Here is a 9,050-nt window from a genome sequence, read left to right on the forward strand (position 1 = left end):
CTATCTATCTATCTATCTATCTATCTATCTATCTATCTATCTATCTACATACATACAATTTTTTCCCTCCAACTACCTCTCTTTTTAGCCCTCATGCATTACCACCTCCACCATCTCAGTAGGCTCCCATCTGTGAGGAATTAGTTCTTGAGGGATGCTATTTCGCCTGGTTCACTGAGGTCTGTGCCCGTTATGAGAAAGGCATATGTCCCTAGACTTTGGCGGCCATTGATTCAAACCTCAGAGACACCCTGAGGGATGGGTTCTGGCAAATCCTTGTAGCGGTTAAGTTGTGAGCTACATGACTAGTGTATGAGAGAGGCTTAAAGTAAAGGGCAGACAATATTTTCATTTATACTGATTCCTGAGTGGGTGACCAGAGGAATGACTGAGTGGCCTGGAGCCCGAAGAAAGCAGAATTGGATGTCTAAAGGGTCTCCCTTTTGGGATCAGGACCAGTGGAAAAAAATGCTGATGATGCCCACTATATGCAGTTGTTTGTAGAACATGTTAATGACTATCAGGAAATTGAGGCAAAAATTGAGACTTGCCCAGGATCACATGGCTAGTAAGTATCTGAGGAGATGAATTTGAACTCAGGTCTTCTTGACCAGGCCCAGCATTCTATCTACTGCACCACCTACCTGAATAGAAAAAGGAAAGGTTGGAGGTAGTTCACTGGGACTATTTTCAATAGTAGTCCATCCTTATTAAGATAAGTCTTTCTGAAGACTGAATACAAGACGCTGCTGGATTGTAAAGCCTTCTTCCTAATTGGGGTAGAGCTGATTTTTCAAAGAAACAGCCTGCGGGATATGGGACAGTCAATCTCAATAATCAGAGATGGAATGAATAAAAGAATGAATGAATGAAAAATATGTATTAAGTATTTATGTTTACAATGTGCCAGGTACTGGGCTAATATCTAGGGATATAAATACAAGCAATCAGGACAATTTAGGAGCTTACATTCTAATAAAGGAAGATAACACCTAAAGGGGGAAGTTACAAATGGTTTGAAAATGACTGGGAAGCAGGATGGTGGCCCCATTCTGGACAATCTAAGGCAAAATCTCACCTGTCAGAGAGCAAGGTCTAATGAAGGTGTTGATTTAAGGCTTTGTTACCAATGACCCAGATCTGTGATGGGGAGCAGTGATGGTGCCAGAAGCATCACTTATGCTGTGAGCCTGATATTCTTAATGCTGCTCCTGGCCATTGTCTGCCCAAGACATTATCCCGCTGAATGAATATCTAGAAGATTGTTCTGCATTGTACTTTTTAAAAGGTTGAAGTTTTTTCAATTTGTTTTTTAAAATTTTTATTTTTTTAGTGAATTCTTGCTTCAATAGCTGGGATCCTTGAGTTTATCAAACACGAGGCTGCTCTGTTCATTTGTTTTTATACCTATCTGTTCTACTGATTTACCTTTCTATTTATTAATCGGTACTAATTATTTTAATGCTTACAGCTTTGTAATGCAGTCTGAGATCTGGTTTTGCTAAGCCCCCTTTCTTTCCACTTGTTTTTTCACTATTTCCTTTGAGATTCTTGACCTTTTGTTCCTTCAGATGAATATTATTTTTTCTATGTCTATAAAGTAATCCTTTGGTAGTTTGATTGCTATGGCACTGAAAAAGTAAATTAATTCAGTCAGTATTGTCATTTTTATTATGTTGCCTTGGCCTACCCATATTTCCTCAATCATTTATATTTGTCTTTATTTGTGTAAAGAATGTTTTGTAGTTATATTCAAATAGTTCCTGTGTTTGTCTTGGCAGGTAGACTCCTAAGTATTTTTAACTTTTGTTATATTCTGGAATTTATCTCTCTTCCTTTTGGGTATTGTTGATAATACACTGATGTGGTGCTGCTGATTTATGTGGGCTTATTTTATATTCTGCAACTTTGCTGAAGTTTTAACTTTTTTCAATTAAATTTTTTAATTTAATATTCTCTAGGTAAACCATAATATCATCTGCCAAAAGTGATAATTTTGTTTCCTCATTACCTATGTTTATTCCTTCGATATCTTTTTCTTGTCTGATTGCTCTAGTTAGCATTTCTAACTAATGTTAGAAATTATTAGGCAGTAACGGTGATCATATCCTTATCCCTGATCTTTATCTAGTGTTTGTATTTTTTAATGATTACATAATTTTATATAAGGTACTCGTCCAGTGCAGCTCACAAGGTCAGAAGTATTTTGCTATTTTAGTGGTGGAAGATCCCCTAGAAATTTGAGGAGGTCTTGTCACCAAGAAGTGGAATGTGGTAGGCGGGTACCTGTTTTATCTAGGTAGGGATGGATTTTCTTTAAGCAGGGAAGCAGTCCTTGGGACTTGGTTGATATAGGGCTAGGGATATAAAAAGCCCAGCCTATATAGAGTCAAGGCTCCAGAGGTTTTATCAGAATTCCTCTTTTAAGAACATATTCCCATTTTTGTATGGCAATGCTCTTACACTGAGTCCCAACCTCAGTCCTAGCAAAGCTGTGGTATTCCCTCCCACCTTCTCTAGCCCAGAGGTGTCAAACTCAAATAGATACAGTGGCTACTAAACTGAACATAAAGATTCTTGTGGGCTGCATATTGATTTAGAAAAAAGATGTTAATTGCTATGTTTTATTATATTTTTATTTATTTCATTAAATATTTTCCAATCACATTTTAATCTGTTAGGCAACTCTTGGGAGTGTTATGGGCATCTGTGGCCCAGGGCCTGAGTTCAACACTTCTCCTTTAACCTACCTCCCATGTACAACAGTGGTCAAGACATACATCTCAGGCCAGATAGGGTCCAGGTCACTGCTGCTTCCAAGGCCCTGAGTACTATCCACCTATCCGGCTACCTCTCGCCAACTTACCTACTATTCCAGGTAGAGTTTACACCAGTGTCACCTCTACCTGTCCGCAGTGATCAGCCTACTCCATGAATCACCTGTCCTTAACCCTTAAAAGTGAACTTCTTTTTTTTTTCTTTTTTTTGGCTAGGCAATGGGGTTAAGTGACTTGCCCAGGGTCACACAGCTAGTAAGTGTCAAGTGTCTGGTCTGAGACCAGATTTGAACTCAGGTCCTCCTGCCTCCAGGGCTGGTGCTCTATCTACTGCTTCACCCAGCTGCCCCCTAGAAGTGAACTTCTAAACCCCTGGATATTAAGTGTGTCAGATTTGATAGACTCAGGAGCCTCTGCCAACTTTATGGATTTTATCCATGCCCAGTAAGTGGCTAAGTATATCTACAAACTTTTATCTTCTCAGTGGGAGTTAAAGTAGTTGGCAGCATTCTACTTTGTTCTGGATCAGTAATCTAGGAAACCAAATCCTTAGGGGAATGCTACAAAATATTCAGCCAAAAAAACCCTCACTTCCTATTTTTCCTAGCAAACTAGGGATCAGTATGTATAACATTTTATACCCAACTTCCAGCACTACCAAAAGTATTACCTGGAGTAGATATATACCTATGGCCCCCTTGAGCCAGAGCTTCATCCCCAGTACTAAATATTAGGAAGGTGGGTTTCTTAGCCCTGTTAAGGCAGAAAAGTTACCCCCAACCTAGCTTGGACGATTGCACAACTAACCTAGTCTGAGAACCATCAAATTCAGCTGGCTAGAACCACCTGCTGACCAGGCCAGAGATTGCAGTTCCGGAGAGGCTTCTGAAAAAGACCTAGCAGAAGGGATTTATTTGTGGAGGAATTTCAGCACTAATTATCGGAAGAAAAAAAAGAGTGAGGGCTCAAAGTTCTACCACAACTAAAGGGCTTTGGGTACCACTGCCATTTGGGACCAGTATCTGTATTCATAAATACCTTCCCTCCTGGACCAGTGATCAGGAGGAGTGATTTTCACTAAACTGGATCTCCTTAGGGCATGCCATCTGATCCAAACAAGAAAGGTGATGGATAGGGGCCAGTCTTCTGGGCCTGGTGTGGCCTGTGTAAATAATGGGACTTCCGGTTTCTCAAATCTACTTATCCAGTCCTAACCTTTTTTTTTTTTTTTTTTTTTTGGCTAGGCAGTTGGGGTTAAGTGACTTGCCCAGGGTCACACAGCTAGTAAGTATCAAGTGTCTGAGGCTGGATTTGAAATCAGGTCTTCCTGACTGCAGAGCACTGTGGCACCTAGCTGCCCCACTTTCTGCTGACTTCCAATCTTACATTTCCAACTCTCTGTGGTCTGTCTGAACTGGATGCCCTGAAGACATCTTAAAACTCAACGTGTCCAAAACTGAACTCATTATCTTTCCCCAAAAAACTGTCCCTGATTCCTAACTTCCTTATTTCTGTCAAGGGTGCCACCATCTTCCCAGTCATCCAGGCTCACAATCTAGGCATCATCTTTGGCTCCTCACTCTCTCTCACTCCCTCACCTCTGTTGCCAAGGCCAGTAGATTTGACCTTCACAGTATTTCTTGTATATTGCCCCTTCTCTCCTCTGACAATTCCACCACTCTGGTACAGGCCCTCATCACCTCATGCCTAGACTATTGCAATAACTGCTGGTTGGTCTTCCTGAAACAAATCTCTCCCTATTCCAGCCCACTCTCCATTCAGCTTCCAAAGCAATCTTTTTAAAGTACAGGTCTGATCATGTCACCTTTCTTACTCAATAAACTCCGATGGTTCCTTATCACCTTTAAGATCAAATATAAAATCCTCCTCTATAAAATCCTTCTCTATTTGGCCCTTGATCACTCCCTAACACCCCTTGCCCCCAACCTTCCAGTCTTCTTACATGATTACATTCAATCCAATGCAATCCAATAACACTGGCCTCCTTCCTGTTTCTTGCACTACAATCTCCTAATCCAGGCATTCCCAAAGCCTGTAATTTTCTCCCTTCTATATTCCCTGGCTTCCTTCAAGTCCCAGCTAAAATCTCTCCTTCTACAGGAAGCCTTTCCTGATCCCCCTTAATTCTAGTGCCTTCCACCATTTGATTATCTCCTATTTATCCTGTTTATAGCTTTTCTGTACATAGTAGCTTGCATGTTGTCTGTCCCATTAGACAGTGAGCTCCTTGAGAGTAGGGATGGTCTTTTGCCTTTCTTTGTATACCCAGCACACAGTGCCTGGCACATAGTCGGTGCTTAATAAATGTTTATTAAATTAAATTTATTAATTTAAAAGTAATTAATTAATAGTAATTTACAAATTAATATTAATTAATTATTCATTGAATGGATGAACTCAGTGTTTTAATACCTGCTTCTAGGAGGAAGGGTGTCTATCTTGAGGATAACTTCATCCTCTTCATGGATCCCACCAAATAGCCCAGGCTATCCTTCGGTGCTTATAATAGACAGGCCATATGCAACAATACTTTCTGTTCATTAAATTGTGAAGCAATGCAAGAAAAAAAGAGGTACACTTAATAAAGTCAATGGGAAGTCTATATGGATCTACTTGAGATCCATAGTGTACATATACTATGGTGAGGCATGTCTATATCTGTGAAAAATCTTCAAGAGTTTATAAATTTTGTGGGATACTGTAACTTCATCTACAGTTTTCCACTCTAACAGCGCCTCTCACAGACCCTAATGAAATACACTGAGGCTTTCCAGTGTCCATTATCTACTTTTTCCCTTCTTTCTAAAGATCATTCTCCTTGGTGTAGAGAAAAGAGAAGCAAAATCAGAGTGGAACACCTCCATCTCCATTCCTTATCATTCCATCCACTCAGAGCAGTGGTCCTATTTCTCTCTTGATCCTGGTTATTATCTTTAACTTTCTTTGTCAGGCTAAGATCATTTTTAGATTTGGTGTTCCACTCTTCCTGTCACCCAGGTTTTAAATCTCAGAATCATCCTCAACCTTTCACTTTCTCTTATGCCCACCCCCTCTTACCATACCCAATCAGTTGCCAAGCCTTGCTGAATCCATCTCCTCATCATTTTTTGCATCTGCACTATTCTCTCTGTTCCTACCACAATGACTCTGGTCCGGTCCTCATCACCGTTTGTCTGGATAACTACAAAAGTCTCCTGATTGTTTTCTCTGCATCCAGTCTCTCCCCCATTCATCTCCCCAATCCATCTTCCACTCAGCTGCCAAACTGATATTCTCTAAAGCATGTGCTGACCACTCCCCTTCTCTAGAAGCTTCACTGGTTCCTCATTGACGCTAAGATAAAATACAATCACCTCCCTCATTTGAATCCCTCTACAACTTGGCTCGAGACTATCTTTTTAAAAAAATATTTTCCCTCCAATTACACATAAAAACAACTTTTAACACTCATTTTATTTTATTTTTTATTTTTAGCTAGGCAATGGGGTTAAGTGACTTGCCCAGGGTCACACAGCTAGTGTCTGAGTCTGGATTTGAACTCAGGGCTGGTGCTCTATCCACTTCACCACCTAGCTGCCCCTAACACTCATTTTAAAAAAATTTTTGAGTTCTAAATTCTCTCTCTCCCTCCTTTCACTCCTCCCTCCCTGAGATGGTAAGCAATTTGATATAGGTTATACATGTGCAGTCATGCAAAACATTTCCATATTAGTCATGTCATGAAAGAAAATATAGACTGAAAAAACCCCATAAAAAAAACAAAGAAAGTGAAAAATAGTGTACTTTGATCTGCATTCAGACTCTCTATCAGTTCTTTCTCTGGAAGTGGATAGCATTTTTCGTCATGAATCTTTTGGAATTGTCTTGGATCATTGTATTGCTGAGAATAGCTAAATCATTCACAGCTGATCATCGCACAATATTGTTATTACTGTGTATTGTTCTCCTGGTTCTGCTCACTTCAGTTTGCTTCCGTTCATGTAAGTCTTTCCAGGTTTTTCTGAAATCATCCAGTTCAGTAGTATTCTATTATAATCATGTATCACAACATGTTCAGCCATTCTCCAATTGATGGACAGTTCCTCAATTTCTAATGCTTTGCCACCGCAAAAAGAGTTGCTATAAATATTTTTGTACAAATAAGTCCTTTTCCCTTTTAAAAAATCTCTTTGGGATACAGACCTAGCAGTGATATTGCTGGATCAAAGGGAATGCACAGTTTTATAACCCTGTGGGCATAGTTCCAAATTGTTCTCTAAAATGGTTGGATCAGTTCAAAACTCCACCAACAGTGCATTAGTGTTCCAATTTTCCCACATCCCCTCCAACATTTATCATTTTCCTTTTTTGTCATATTATCCAATCCTTCAGAATAACTTTCTAAGATGATTATACATTACTCCTCATCCTGCACTTTACATAACTGACTTACTTGCTAGTTCTTAGACACAATATTCTTCCTTCTCACCTCTCTTATCTTTGTGCAGGCTATTCCTTGTACCTAGGATACTTACTCTCCATCCTTCCTTTTCTTTCCTGGATTCCCTATTTCCCTTTAAGAGCCTTAAAGACTCAGCACAGGTAATACCTTTTTTTTTTTTGGCTAGGCAATGGGGTTAAGTGACTTGCCTACGGTCACACAGCTAGTAAGTGTCAAGTGTCTGAGGCTAGATTTGAACTCAGGTCCTCCTGACTCCAGGGCCAGTGCTCTATCCACTGTGCCATCTAGACAGGGAATACTTTTAAGAGGCCTTTCCTTCATCTCTGAATTGTTAATACCTCTTCCCACCATTCTGTATTTATTTAAAAAAATGTACATCCTATTGTTCTTTATCTGAGAATTTTGTTTTCCCTAAGTAGAATTTCAAGTTGAGAGTAAAGATTGTCTTACTTTGTATTTGTCTACCACAATTCTTGGCACATGGTAGGTGCTTAGCATAGTGACTGGAACATAGTCTTAGATAAATGTTATTATTAACTATTATAATAATCATAACAACATATATACTATAATAACATTATAAATAATCATGATTATTAGTTATAATAATTAACTTATTGTTTACAGTAATAAAAAATAATAATAATTGTTGTCCAAAGTCACAAACATAGTAAATGTCACAGGTGAGATCTGAACCCAGGTTTTCTGATGCTACAACCAGTGTCCTTCCCATTGTACCATGTTGCTTCTTAAATGCTTATTGATTGGTTGACTGACACGATTCACAGAAGGATGTATCACACTTCTGTATTTATTCTTTTACCTACTCTCATTTCTCTCTTCTGTACGTGTCTCTGTAAAGCATTTTATTCACAGACATCCTAGGAGGTAGGCAGTGCCTACTGTTTTCTTCATCTTACAAAAGAGGAGCCTAGGGCTCATAGAGTTAAATGACTTGCTTATGGCTTCATAACTGGTAAGCCTCAGAGCTGCAAATTGAACCCCTCTCTCATGTGTGACTCCAAATTAATTTCTCTTTTCCCCTCAGTGAGTCTGGTCTCCCCAAGTTGTGTGAGATCAAACTGTCATCTCCCACCTATTGCACCATGGTACCCTTATGTTGACCTTGTCTTGACTTTCCTGGCTTTTCAGCTGCTAGAAACCCCATTTCACATCTCTCACTTAACTCAACCTGGATATGGTTTCTCAGTGAATTCTGGCTTAAGTCAGCAGGACTTCCTGTTTATTGTCTTGTATCTTGACTTCAGACCATGCTCTCTTTCCCCAGGAGGTCTCTCTCCCTCTGGCCCTGACAATTGCATCCTAATCAGTATCAGGCATCTGGTCTATCGTCTCTCTAGGGAGCTGGGATTTGACAGTTCTGACCTTGGGTTAGTCATTTAATCTCTTAAGACCTCATCTGTAAAATGAGGGAGTTGGAACAAATGATCTCTAAGGCCTTTCCAGCTCTAAAAAGGTCTATGTCATTCTAAATTCTATTTACTCAAGTTGAAGAAGAGAATTGAGCTTTTTATATACTTCAATGAATGTGTGTTCTCATCAATGTGGGTACTTCCTCCAGTGGTTCAGATCACAATCCATTCAGGCCTTCTCATTCTGAGAAATTCTTGTCCAATGTTCTCATAAATCCTTTATGTGGGATGCACCTAATGCACTGGGGACATCTCTATAGATCTCTTCATACTACGTCATTACAGTCATTGGTTATCCCTTGCTCTTTCTACATGGCCACCCACTTTTCTTCTTCTTCTTCTTCTTCTTCTTCTTCTTCTTCTTCTTCTTCTTCTTCT

This window comes from Vombatus ursinus, unplaced genomic scaffold (genome assembly GCF_900497805.2).
Source record: "Vombatus ursinus unplaced genomic scaffold, bare-nosed wombat genome assembly UNPS02014812.1, whole genome shotgun sequence".
NCBI classification, from domain to species: Eukaryota; Metazoa; Chordata; class Mammalia; order Diprotodontia; family Vombatidae; genus Vombatus; species Vombatus ursinus.